The following is a 14,568-nucleotide window of genomic DNA, read 5'->3' as shown; positions in this document are numbered from 1 at the left end:
GGTCATATCCTACCTCTCCCCACCCCCTCCCTCTCTCGGAAGCCTGCTGCCTCCATGTGAAAAGCCTGGGCTTGCTGAAGCATGGGGGACCCCGAGGAAGAGAGCCTAATTGTCCTAGGGTAGGCCATCCTGAACCAGTCTATGACCAGCTGACCCCCTAATACGTGAGAGAGTCCAGGCAGGATAAGCAGGGCTGCACACCTACCTGCAGCTTATGCAGATGTGTGAGTGAGCCCGGGGGAGACCAGCCGACCTGTAGAGTAACTACACATGCTTACTACTTTAAGACACCAACTTTTGGGGTTATTTGTTACACAGAAAAAACTGACTGTTACAGACGCCATTGGTTAGGCTTGTTAAATATTAAATTGGTTGCTGTGGTGAAAAGTTGCCTAAATGTACCTTATCTCCACCAGTCCCACGAAGCTTTGGGAGGTCACTGACTTTGAAAGCGCTAGGTATTCTTGTTGCTATGGATACCCCCATTGAGACATTAGAGTGCAAAGAGAGAAATCTAGTGTTGCCTTGACAACAGGTTTGAAAATCCGAGTCTAGTAAGGCAAAAGACTATAAAAAATAGGAAGAATCAGAAGGAGAGGGGGAAATTAGCCTTAAAGAGCTTCCCCCCAAACAACAACTTGCCTCCATGTAGTCGTCAGTCTATTAGAAACAAGCATTGCCTGAATTGGGGGCTATAAAGTTAACAACAGGAAGCTCCTCTCTTCCATGGCCCGTCTCCTCAGCGGGAAGAAATCACACAGCCAGACAGCAGCCTGAAGTGCAGTCACTAAGTGCGGCCTTAAAGAGTTTGCCATTCCCTCTCAGTCAAGTTTCATTCCAAGAATTAGACCTTGTCCAAGCCAGAAGGGGTCATCTAGCTCCTGGTCCCTTGTTCATTCTCTCCTTCTGTGGAAGGAAACCAGGGCCAACTCCAGGTCACAATGTTAGGGTTTTGGTCTAGTGCGTGGGCAAGTGCTCTGGCACGAGAGCCAGCCCGCCCTGGAGGCAAGTCTGACCACACTGTTTACCAGCTGTGTGACGTAATGCAAGCCGCTGATCTCACCGACCCTTCCTGTAAGGGGGGATTGTAGTAATATCGGCCTGAAAGTCTGGTGAGATCTCCTGAGCTAATGCACAAGCAAGTACTTAGCATAGAGTCCAGCCTGCAAGGAGTTTGCAATAAATTGCTTGCTATTATTTTTACTATTACCGTGTCACTCTGCCTCTACAATCATCACAGTAACACCAGAGAGGCCCAACTGAGTCTCGGATCTTCTCAGATGGTGCCTTTTAAGACAGCCACTGTCATTGTCACAATCTTACAGTTGGAGGTTGCAGCTTGTCATTTTCAAAGCAGCCCCATCTTTCAATCACCTTCCTAGAAGTCTGGACGGGCAGGCAGGGGAAATTAGCCTTCAAGAGCTTCCCCCCAAACAACAACTTGCCTCCATGTGGTCGTCAGTCTATTAGAAGCATGCATTGCTTCAGGGGTAACATAGCTCCATTTATTTTTATTTTTATTTTTCACTTTGTCATGGAAGAAATTGCAGAGTCCCGGGGAAGTTTCTGTCTGCTTGAGGGCTTCAGCCTGTCTCCCCTGACCACATCCCCTTCTCCTACCCGTGGCTGCCCCCACAGAATGTCGCATCCACACAGATGGCCCAGATGTGGGATTTAACTCAGAGCGAGAGGAAGGAAGTTTGGGGAATCTGTGTATGAGAGAAAATCACCGGCCATGTGTGGAAATCTTATGCATAACAAATAAAGGACGGGCAAATACCACTTGGATATTCAGAGGGACATTTCAGACCTGAACATGCTGTCCTACCTAAACAACCCCAGCTAAGAACTTTTGTAAGGGAAGGGTCTCTGTGCCCCACCTGGGTGATGCTGGAGAGGAGGGTCCCCAGTTGTCCCAGGGGATCAATCTGAGCCGGTGTCAGAGCAGGGCCTGGCGGGCATTTGCAGATCAAATCGGCATCTTTGCGTTGACTGGAGGAGAAAGATAGGCGGCAGTGGTGTGGAGGCAGCTCAGTGACAGGGTGGATGCAGGGGGTAGTGGACAGCCCCTGAATTCCTCGAGGGCAGTGGTCTCCCCACACCTGTCAGCTGCAGCAAGCAGCAGAGGGGTTTTGCCTGCCAGTGAGTGTCTCTAACCCGGGTGTTTTCTTCAGGGCAGGGCCTCTGGGTTCTGACCAGGCTTCTCGCTCACAGCACAGAAACCATAGTAAGAAGCTCTGCAAAGCACCTTTGAAGTGGGTGCCAGGTGAAACGGTACTGCAGTTTCGACTTGTAACGAGCTGAAGCCGGGCACACAGAGCAGGTGCCCCAGCCCTTCCGTTTCCAGGATAGCGTGCCTCCACTCCCCGCGAAGGTCAGTGGTGTTGGTCCAGGTGCAGGGAGCGAGCGAGGGAGGAAAGGCGTCTGATGCAAAATCATCTGTGTTGGTGGCAACGCCAGGCGATCACCCAACAGCTCAGGAAAAATAAACGTCTCTCCTATGGCTGTTTCTGTTCACAAGGCTCTGAGGGAGAGGCAGACACAGGGCCGGCTGTGCTTGTGTTCGGTCATGTCAGCCTCCAGGGTCATTGCTCAGGCCCATTGGCAAAGAAAGATGGATCCTGTGTTGATGGCCTTGTCTGGCCTCACGTTGGCATAGGTGACGGGGGGCAGTGCAGCTGGGTACAGGTTCTCATTTTGAATAAAATTGTCATCTCTTTTGACCCTTGGCAACGTCCCCAGTGCCACGTAGGTTTGTTTTGTGCACCGACTGGCCATCTGTCTCAGGATTAGCAGCCTGAGTTCTGCGATAAGTCAGGGCTGGCAACGACGATTAGCAGCTGATCCGGGCTTTATTGACTAACCTCTCGGGGGGGTTCCGGGTGTCTCCTTGTGCACAGCGTCAGGGGCGTCCCTTTCTTCCACCGGACTCCCCATCCGAGGAAGGAGGAGGTCACACATGGCAACACTGAGCTTCTCGTCAGAAGATAGGGCTCAGGTCGAGTCACCTCTCTGCAGCCTCAGCTTCCTCCCTTGTAGGGGTGGCACCTTGGCAAGGTTCAGTCTGGAACTGAGTGGCTGTTACCATAGCAGGCGTGGCTAGTCACCCCTCCTCAACCTTGCTGGTGGGACCTCTGTGTGGTGTGTGTGTCCCCTTCCTCCGTCCCCAGGCAGGGGTTACATTCTGATTAGAGTCGGCGGCTCTGGCAATCTCCCTCCTCTGCCCAGTGCTGGTGTTGGGGTGAGCAGGTGTCTCAGGTCTGGCCAACAGGGAATTCGGTGGCGTACAGTGGGCACTTCTGGAAAAAGCTTCTCTTAGAGGCTCGTGGTGGAGATGGCTCTTTTGTTGGCTGGACACTGTCGGGAGTGGATATGATGCCTGGGGTGGCATCGGCCATCTTGTGACAGGATAGCCCGAGGACACAGCCTGTACTCTAGGGATGCAAGAGGAAAGGACGCTGGTCCCCGCTAGGAACTGTTAAGCCCCTGAATTTGCCATCCCTGTCCTTGCCCCACTGTAGGACCTTTTGTTATATGAGGCACCTAAGTCCTTATCGGTTCAACCTAAATGCCTTGTCGCTTCAAAAATGGTCCCCTAACCAGGCCAGCAGCATCGGGTGATTTCAGACTCCACCACCTGTGGCCTCAGCCTCTGTTCTTTAATGAGATCCCCTGGCGGTTTGTGTGCACATCCAACTTTGAGGAGCCCTGCACCCGTGCACATACTTCTCATTGAACGAGTCCCATGGAGGAGGGCTTTGGTTTTGACAGCAAGGGCTCAGTTTCCCCCCAAGACACAACAATATGTGTTGGGTCTGCAGGTTCTGGCCCGCCTACCTCAGATATGCCAAAGAGTTGGAGAAAACTCAGGAAGATGGAAGGAGGGCCTCAGCCAGCATCTCAGACAAATGTGGGAGAGTTGTTCAGTAGCTCTGCTTTTCCCAACCATTTTTCATTGACTCACATGTGGGTGCAGCATTGATTTTAATCTGAAGCTGTGAGTGCAGTAAAATCTCCCTAATTCAGGCCTCACCAATTCTGAAGTGATAATTTAAACGGGGCCAGCCTGAGGGCTGGCTGGAGTGACAGCAAGACTGAGCAAACTGTGTTGCAGGACTTTGGCTCACCAGGCGGACGCAGCGAGAAGCTTCCAATTATAAACGGACCTTGGTGTGTGTGAGTTTAGCAGGAACCGTACTTGAAAATCAATCCATCAACAAATATTTATTGAGTGTCCCCATGCACACGTCCCTGGCTGGCAGGGCACATTTTGTCAGAAGGTACTTTTAATCATTACCCATGCTGGAAAGTAGTGGGCTTCTTTAGAAAATGCAATTTACTACACGGTCTGTGCTCCTATCTGTAGCCAACTGTCCTGTGTGTGTGTGTGTGTGTGCGCGTGCGCTTTGCTCTCACATTTGTCCTCTCTCTCTCCTGCAACATCAGTCCCCTCTTCCAGCAAGCCGTCTATAACTTCATGTTATTTCTGTCATCTTAAAAAACAACGGGTAATCTCGGTGCCATATTCGTGTCCACCACTGTCCTGTTTCTTCTGTTCCCCTTAACCTGAAATCTCGACAGCGTTGACTGTTCCCTGTTCCCAGCTGTCCTCCATTTTCATTCAAATCCGCTGCAATTCAGTTTTCATCATCGCACCCCATAGATGTGGCTTCTTTTCGTGCCCATGAGCGACGTGCAGCGGCCGAATTCCAAGGTCGTCCCTTAGCACCTTGCATCTGTTCTTCGCTCTCTTTATCTGGATACGTTTTCCTTGATCGCCCTCTAGGTCCAGCTCTTGATTCTCTGTCCGCCTCACTGGTCGCTCTGTGTGGTCTTCTCTGCGGCCTCCTTCCCGTCTTCTGGTCTCTAAGTGTCGGGTTCTCATTCTGCGGGCGCCAGGCAGGTCTGTCTCCCCCCGGGCGCGCCGAGGGCCTTCAGAGTGCTTGCATGCTTTGTGCCTCATTGAATCCGCTCTTCTTAGAATGGAAACTGCTTTTATTGTACTGTTCCTGATTATACAAATGATACATCATCATTTGTAAAGAATTCAGACCACACTGCAAAGCAGAAAGACGACGATGAAAACCCCCCCAGTTCTCTCCACGGAGGGGTAACACGGTCGCCATGTCTTCTGCAGCGTCTCACTGCGCACAACGCACACAGGCCCCATTGTACGAGCAATTCCACATAAGTTGGAACATCGTCGTGTGCTGTTCCATAACTTGCTATTTTTCTGCCCAATAGTATGATACAGATATCTTTCTAAGTCAGAAAATGTAGAGTTATACCAGCACTTTAAAATGACTGCATTGTATTTCATTCATGAGTGTCCCATAATTTCGCTGGCCAAGGATCTTTTGTTGGGGATTTTTTGGGGGAGGGGGTGTTTCTGGCTTCGACAAACCACCTTGTACATACATATTGTGAATGTGTCTCATTATATTGTCAGGAAAGACAATGCCCAGATGACTAATCGCTGTGCCAATAGTGCCAGGTTGGACTCCAAAAAGCTGACCATTTTATATGCCCGTCAGGGGGGGAAGGAGAATGAATGCCTGTCTCCCAAGACCCTTGGCAACCCACGTGCCGGCAATATTTTACGTTGTGATCTCATTCTCACCTGTTTTTCTCCTGGTGGTCTAGGGGTGGAGAAGCTTTTCATATGCTCCCTGGTCATTTGCACAGCTTCTGGAAATATCTTTGCCCATTTGGGGCTCTGTTCTTTTCATACGTCTTTGTAAACCACTGGATTGCTAAACTGATGAATTAAGTCAAGCCCCCTGCAAAGCTTCAACTCTGTCTCAAGCACCCCTCGCCTAGAAGGTGAGCCAGTAAGGGGTGACAGCCTTGCCAGCCCCAGTGGGCCAGGCTAAAACCCTGCAGGGCTGAGGTTCTGCTTCGCTGAGGTTCCCAGGTCCTGACAGGGGCCCCTTATGTTGCTGACCGCAGCTGGAAGCTTCTCAGCTGATCTGTTAGGGCCTATTCAACCTCTGGTCCTGCGTGACTGCCGTGGGGTCGCCTTGGGTGGTTGCTCTGCTTGCTTTTCCGGTAGGAAAACACACCTCACCTGTCAAGCTCTCGCCCAAAGTCAATTTTGAAATGATTTAAAGCAACGTGCTAATGCAGTCCGCACATGGCCCCTCTGTGCAGAACCAGACATCCCTCGTGGCGGGCCAGGTGGCCCCATGTGTGGCTCGACTTGATGGTTGCCAAGCAGGAAGAGGGAACCCAAGGCATCAATTTATAGTTATGAATGCAGGCCTGGCGCACAGCAGGCAGCGGACGGAGGCTGGTTGGTTGAGTGAGCAATGAGCACACGTTGGCGTCTGGGAGCTGGAGGAGGCCTGGGGGGTGATCGTCCTTCATTCTAGAGCTTGGAAACAACGGAGGCTCAGAGAGAGGAGGAAATCAATAGCGAGGGCTGGTCCTGGGTGGGGCCCTCCTTCCCCTCCTTCCCCGTTAGCCCCTGGTCCTCACCGTTCTGCTCATTCTCGGGTTCCGGAGTTCAGACTGTCATGGCCATCAGGTGGGGGTCACTGATGAGCAGCAGGGAAGACCAGTCCTGTGTGGGGACAGGTCGCAGCATGTCTCTGCGTTAGCACTGTGCCAGCTTCCCAGTGGCATTGGGACCACCCCAGATGCCTTTAACATGCACGGTGATGCCCATAATCTTACTGAACAGTGGACAGAGGCTAGTAGCAGCTGTAACCAAGAGATCCGCTGCCTCTAGCCCCCCAGGCAGGCCTCGAAGCCGCAGGACCCAGGCCTGAAGGGCACTGTCCACCCGCAATGATCTGATTCACTCCTTTGGTTATTTACTTGCTTCTTGTCCTAATTTCCTCACGGGGACTGTGCCTGTCTTTCTCACCAGTGTAACCCAGAGCCAAGGACAGTGCCTCGCATCTAGGAGCCCAATGATGGCTGAATAAACGGAGGAAAGCTACTGGGCTTTTTGTCTACGTTTCTCTCTTTGGCCTTTCAATGGGAGTTGTGGCCTTTCTCCTGGGGCAGCCTGCTCTTGGAAGCTGAGCAGCAAGACACTGGACTTCCCTGCAACCTGCAAAGGACGAGAGGAAACCACTAGCTCCACTGTGGGCCATGCCTGGAGGGCATGTGGTCATCACTGTCTCAACCTAAGACCTGCTATTCTTATGGAGCTTGGCCTTCAATGCTCCCGGTCTCTCTTTGCTCATCTGTACAATGGGGGTGCGATGGGAACTGCTGCATTCCCTCCTCTCAGCGCTCTAGACCCCATGGCTTGGGATGGAATCTCCACTTTGCCTCTTATTGGCTGTATAACCTTAGGAAAATCATTTAATCTCTTTGTGCCTCAGTTTCCCCTTTTGCAAGGGGGGGTGTTTAAGAAAAATACCTGCCTTCTAGGGCTGTGGCAAGGATTGAGTAAGACCATGCATGTAAAGTGCCCATTGCGATGGCCCCATCATCCTCAAGGTGGAAATAATCATCATCCATATTGTAACAGGAGCATCTGTTGACTGTTTCCTATACCTCAGCCACCTGAATCGTCTTCTTTCAGCTTTGCAACGGTCCTAGGGAGTACTGCTATTCTTGTTGACCCATGGGGAAAATAAGCCACAGGAGAGGGACCTGCCCAAGGTCATCAGATTCGTTTTCTCTTGCTGCCTTAGCAAATTACTACAAAGTTAACAGCTTACATCAATACCCATTTAGTATCTCACAGCCTGTTGGGCTCAGCTGGTTCTCTGCTCCAGGTCCCACAATGCTGAAATCTAGGAGTCAGCAGGGTTGTGCTCTTGCCTCGAAGCTCTGGGGAAGGTCCCACTTCCAAGCTCAGTCAGGTTGTGGGCAGAATGCAGTTCCGTGTGGTTGTAGGACTGAGGTCCCCATTTTCTGACTCACTGTGGGCTGGAGGTCATTGTTAACTTCTGGAGGCCACCCATGTTCCCTGGCTTGTGGCCCGAGCATTGGCAGGTTGTGTCCTTCTCATGCTGGGGGTCATGCTTCAACTCCCTCTCTTCCCTCCCCTTCTGCTTATCTCCTGCCTCTCTCTTCCCCTGCATCCCTTTGCTTTCCTCTTCTGCTTTTAGTGGCTTATGCGTTACACTGGCCTCACTTGGATCATCCGGAATTCTCTCCCTAAAGTCCGCTCATTAGTAATCTCAATGCCATCTGCAAAGTCCTTTGCAGCAGTGCCTAGACTCATGTTTGATTGAATAACCAGGGGTTGGGAATCTTGTGGAGCGGAAACTTTTAGAATTCTGCCTTCCACAATCACCCAGAAAGTAAGTGGAGGGGCAGGACTCCAGCTCTGTCCCGTGACCCTGGAACCCACGCCGCCTTCTTCCGCCGAGCTTGTCTTTGCTCTCTTGAGTTCATGGTAAGCCCACAACTATTGTATGCGGTAGATACTGTAGCTCCCTCTACATTTTGGTCCCCAAACTACCCCGTCCCTGAGCTTCCACCCTAGTAGGCATTTGGCCCATTCTAGGATGAAACGTTAGAATTCGGCCGTGTGCTTTTCTTCCCCAGCAGACTCCGAACTCCCCCAGGCTAACGTGGCTGGGTCTGCAAGTTGTTCCCTTATATCGCTTTTCCTCTCTGTCTCATGGTAACTGATCCCCCAGCATTTCGTTGAACACTTGGTCACCTAGAATGAAAATACAACCTTCCATTTTTCTCTTGCAGCTAGATATGGCTCTATGACTAAATTCTGGCCAAAGAGCTGTAAAGACAAATGAGTTATACCCTTTCTTTTTTTTTTTTTTAAATTTTATTAAATTTATTGGGGTGACAATTGTTAGTAAAATTACATAGATTTCAGGTGTACAATTCTGTATTATATCATCTATAAATCCCATTGTGTGTTCATCACCCAGAGTCAGTTCTCCTTCCATCACCATATATTCGATCCCCCTTACCCTCATCTCCCATCTCCCACCCCCCACCCCCCTTACCCTCTGGCAACCACCAAACCATTGTCTGTGTCTATGAGTTTCTGTTTCTCATTTGTTTGTCTTGTTCTTTTGTTGCTTTTGCTTTATATACCACATATCAGTGATAGATGAATGGATGAAGAAGTTGTGGTATATATACACAATGGAATACTATTCGGCGGTAAGAAAAAATGATATAGGAACATTTGTGACAACATGGATGGATCTTGAGAGTGTAATGCTGAGCGAAATAAGTCAGACAGAAAAAGCAGAGAACCATGTGAGTTATACCCTTTCAATGTCAAACCCTTACAGGGAAGGAGTAGGTTGCTTCCCACCCCTTTGTCCATCCTTAAAGGAGGTGATGCACCACCTGAGATCATGCGGGCAGGGCACATCCAGGGGAAGAAGACCAACCAGTTAGAAGAAGCCATGCTTTTGACTCTGTGGGTCTGCCATCCATCCCTGGACTACCTGTGTCTGGACTGTTATAGCACAGAAAAATAAGCATCCATCTTGCTTAAACCACTGCTATTTCTGGGTCTTATTATAAGTGAAAACTTTTTTTTTTTTCACAAGAGAAGACTTGAATCCCAAGACAGCAACATCTGTATTGCCGACATGTCATATACTTGAATATGTCTTTAATATGCTCCCAATAAACCCCTTTTTTTGGAGTGAATCAATGGAGCATAGTATACAAGATAAAATATCGTGCACTTTCCACAACAGTTTTTTATTGTACATGATAAATCCTTCTTTATTTCTGTTTCCTGGTCAAGCTGAGTTGAAGAACCAGGAGTTCAGACATGTCACTTGACATCTGTAGGTTGCCAGAGGAGGTCAAACTCAAACGCAACCTTTTCAGTTTCTCTTGGTGCCTCAAACTATATGGGGACGCAAAGCTGGGGTCCCTGTCAGCTCTCCATCCCCTTGAAGTGTCCGCTAGCCCCCTAGCAGTTCTCGTGTTGTGTGGGGGTTGTGAAGCCCACCTGCACTTTTAAACCTTTGATTTTCAGTATCATCATCAATATGGCCACCTCCTGGAGGAGTCCCCAGGCATGGGAGCAGCGCGTTTACAGCAACTGAGCCCGGATGGGTGGAGCGACCTGGCAGTGCCCGTAGATTCCTTTGGGCACGCCCGTGTTATTCTGAGAGGCGCTTTCTGACCCTGCATCCAGCCCCAAATCCTTCGTTTTATTGCCGGCCTCATCTCTTCATGCACCCTCCCGTTCCAAGAGCCAAGCTCTCCCTCCCTGGCCATCCCAGAGGAAATCGCTAATCGCTCTACTCATTGGCTACCTACTCTCAGAAATGCATGATTTTCAACATCCCGAGTGCCAGGTGTTAAATGTGTATCAATTATGCAACGTATTTAATTGCAGGATTAATGCAGAGACACAGCAAAGTATTTAAGGACACATTGAATGTATTATTTTAAAACTGTGATTAACACCGATTTTGGGGCATTTTTGGAAGACTGATTAAATGATTGAAAACCTCATTCTGGCGTTGCAGATGTTTGCTCAATAAAAGCATTTGTGGAAATTAGGTGTAATTCAACCACCTCATTATATAATTAGTTGCTTAATTCTGTCTACAGGCATTTGAGGTCAGACTTGGGATGAGGTTGTGGTTTCTGGAGCGTGGCTGGGTTTTAGGTGCTGTCTTCTGCCACCTGTCCCCCCCTTCCACCTTCTCGGTCACACCAACCTGCTCCCTGTCCTCTGATCACCACGCTTCTTTGCACCTCCCTGTGTAGGCGCCTGCTCCTCTCTCTGCCTGTGTGGTTATTGTTACTGCTATTCACTAGGTCTTTCTGGTTCTTCTCACAAGCACGTGGTACAGCACACTCTGCTCCCCACCACCTGGAAGTTATGCAGCCCTAGTGACTTGCTTCCACTAAGGTAACATGAGCAGAGTAACATGTGTGCTTTCTGGGCAGAAACTTTCAGAGCCACGTGCCATTTACCTCGTTCCTGCCCCTTTGCCGTGGCAACTGAGGTTTCCCAGACAGTGACCTATCCATCAATCTTGGGTCTTGAAGTGAGAAAGATACTTCAGCCTACCTGTTTCTGGACACACAGCATGACATGGAAACAAGTCTTGACTGTTTTATGTCACAGAGACTTGGGGGTTGTTTTGTCCTGCAGCATAATCTGATGTCCCCTACCGATACACTTCCCCCTGAGTTTCCTTTGGCTGATGCCCTCTTATTGTTCAGACTCTTCTCAAATATCCTGTCCTCAGAAAAGTTCTTTTTGTCCACTTCCTCCCAGCTGCTCTTCATCATATTTCCCTGCTTTATTTTCTTCGTAGCACTTAAGGCCATCTGACATTATTTGGTTTATTTGTCCACTTACTGCATTTCATTATTTCCAAGATAAACATTTTTTCATGTATGAATTTCTGAAATCGGGAATGGATCTCATGGTCCACGTGTGTTATAGGCCATGGCATAGTCAAATGGCCCTCGCATGCATGGACATCAAAATGACCAGCATCCAAGCCTGAAGTTCCCTTCTGCAGCCAACACATGTAGCTAACATGCAATTGAGCAGTGTCAGCACACGGGAAGGAAATCCCGATTGGACACGGAGCCCTCTTTTAACATCTGATTGTATGTCATGATTGTAGAGATGGAGTAGAGCCCTGGGGCAAATCCTACGTATTTAAGGATATTGTTGCAGTGGGAACCAAAGAAGAAAAACTGTATTTAATTCTAAAGTCTACTTAAGAGTCTGGCACTCATGACTTAATCCTTTTATGGATTCTTTAAAAAAAAAAAAAGCCACATCATCAATGTTATGGATAAATGCACAGAGGATGAGACGGATGGTGTGGAAAAAACGCAGACATCGATGAATCTGACTCAAAGAGTGATTCAGAAGAGTTGAACTCAGTATAAAAAAGTTTGAGGGATAACAACCAATTTATTTCACTTGGATTTTCATTTTTTATGTATGCACAACATAGTAATATGTGATAAAAATCTGTCTAATTAAGTCTCAAGGAACTCTTTCAATAAGTAAAATTAAAAATTCCAAGCGATAAGAAAGCATTGTGTCCTGGATTAATTGGCAGTGTGTTTTTCTCTCGCAGTAGAACAAAAAACAATGGTGCTTCTTGCAACTGTGTGTCTTAGAGTTGATAAAATGGGGTATTTCTGTCTGAGGCTGCTCTTATCACAAAGACATCTGCCATGTCTTTCAATTCAATTTCAGCTGAGTTTAAACAAGGTCTCTGGCCATGTAGAAAGTTGGTTCATTTGGATTCCGGGGCCATTTTGATTTTACATTTGACCAGCTCTGAATTGGAGAACGGCTGGAGCCTTGCCTCTGACACCCATTGGGTTTCTAAGGCTCAGATGCCCACAGGTTCTGCCCCTGGGTGGGACGAGGCTCTTCAGCATCAGAGGGACATCACCGCAAGGCCTTGGGCGAGGCTTGTGTCACCATCACAGTTTTTTTGCCAAATTCATGAATCACCTGTGCTATTATTTAATTAATAGTTTTCTCTTTCAAAAACTTATTTTTCAATAATCTTAGACTCAAAAATACTACAGAGAGGTTCTGTTGACACTTTACCCAGTTTCAGTGATAACAACTTTAGCTTCACAGCTACGCTACAGTATCTAACGTAGGAAACTATGATTAAGTAGGCGGCAGGCCTTATTCAGATTTCACCAGTTTTTGCACGTGCTCATTTGCATATGTGTGTGTAGGTCTGTGCACTTTGGTCACGTGTGGACACTGTCCACTATCAAGACACAGACCTGTTCAACCAGGAGCTTCCTGTGCTGCCTCATCATGGTTTCACCCCACTCTCTGTCCACAACTGCCCGCAACCACTAATCTGTTTTCTGTCACTATAATTTTGGCATTTTAGAGTATTATATAAATTGAATTATATCGTATGCACGATTGTTTTGTTTTCATTCAGCATAATGCCCTTGAGACTCATCCAATTTGTCGAGTGTATCAATAGTGTATTTGAAAAACTGCGTTAATAATATTCTGTGGTATAGACACACCAGTTTATTTAATCTCTTCCGTGCTGAAGGACATTTGGGTGGTTTCAAGTTATTGGCTATTGCAAATAAAGCACCTATAAACGTCCACATCCAGGTTTGCATGTGACAATAAATTTTCGTTTCTCTAGGAGAAATGCCCACAAAGGCAATTGCTAGGCCATGTTTAATTTCATAAGAAACTGCCAGACTGTTTTTCAGAGAGACTGCCCCGTTTTTCGTTCACACCCACCATGTGTGGGGGGTCCAGTTTCTCCGTGTCTTTGCCAGTATTGGCTATTGTTGGTATTTTTTCTTTTAGCCATTCCGATGGTGTGCAGGGTTATCTCCTTGTGGCTTTAGTTTGCATCCCCTGATGGCTGATGGTGCCGACCACCTTCTCCTGTGCCTCTCGGCCATCTGCTTGTCCTCTTGGTGGAGTGTCTATTCATGTCTGTTGCCCGTTTCCTAATTGGATTGTTTTTTGCACTGTTGAGTTTTGAGAGTGCTTTGTATATTCTGGCTACTAGTCTTTTGTCAGATATGTGGTTTGTAAATATTTTCTTCCAGGTTTTTTTTTTTTATATAAAGATAAAAGTTTTAGAGCAGTTCTAAGTTCACATAGAAATTGTGCAGAAAGTACAGAGATTTCCCAGCTAGCCCCTGCCCCCCATTATCAACATTCCCCGCCGGAGCGATGCATTGGTTACAATCGATGGACCTACACTGACACATCATTACCGCTCAGCCTGTAGTTTGCATTAGAATTCACTTTTGGTGTTGTATATTCTGTGGGGTTAGAAACATGTATAATGATGTGTATCTATTACTATAGTATCAAACAGAGTATTTTCACGGTCCTAAAATCCTCTTGCTCTGCCTATTCATCCTTCCCCCTCTCCTCTAAGTTCTGGCAACCACTGATCTTTTTTACTGTCTCCATAGTTTTCCCTTTTCCAGAATGTCATGGTTAGAAGCATACATGATGTACCCTTTCAGATTGGCTTCTTTGATTACGAATATGAATTTAAGTTTCCTCTGTCTTTTCACAGCTTGACAGCTCATTTCTTCTTAATGCCGAATAGTATTCCATTGTCTGGATGGACCACAGTTTATTTATTCATTCACTTTCTGAAGGACGTCTTGGTTGCTTCAAAATTTTGGTGATTATGACTAAAGCTGCTATAAACATCCGTGTGCGAGTTATGTGTAGACATGAGTGTTCAGCTCTTTTGGGTAAATAGCAAAGAGCGTGATTGCTGGGTCATATGTAAGAGTACGTTTAGGGTAAGTGATCGTCATACCCAACGTCATCTAGGTTTTGTTCTATGTTATCTTCTAGAAGTTCTATAGTTTTTCATTGTATATTTAGGTCTGTGATCTATTCTGAGTTAATTTTTGTGAAGAGTGTAAGGTTTGTGTCTGGGTCCATGTTTTTTTGCATGTGATGTCCAGTTTTCCCAACACCAGTTGTTCAATAAAAGTTGTTTTTCATTCTCTTAATGTGGTCTTTTGCAGAGCAAAATATTTAATTTTAATAACATCTAACTTATTGATTTTGTTCTTTTTATGATTGTATTTTTGGTGTCATGTCTAAGAACTCTTTGCCTTAACCTTAGGACCCAAAGCTTTTCTCCTACTTTT

The sequence above is a fragment of the Rhinolophus sinicus genome, linkage group LG13 (assembly GCF_036562045.2).
Source record: "Rhinolophus sinicus isolate RSC01 linkage group LG13, ASM3656204v1, whole genome shotgun sequence".
Taxonomy (NCBI): domain Eukaryota; kingdom Metazoa; phylum Chordata; class Mammalia; order Chiroptera; family Rhinolophidae; genus Rhinolophus; species Rhinolophus sinicus.
Note: the sequence above shows the minus strand (reverse complement) of the source record.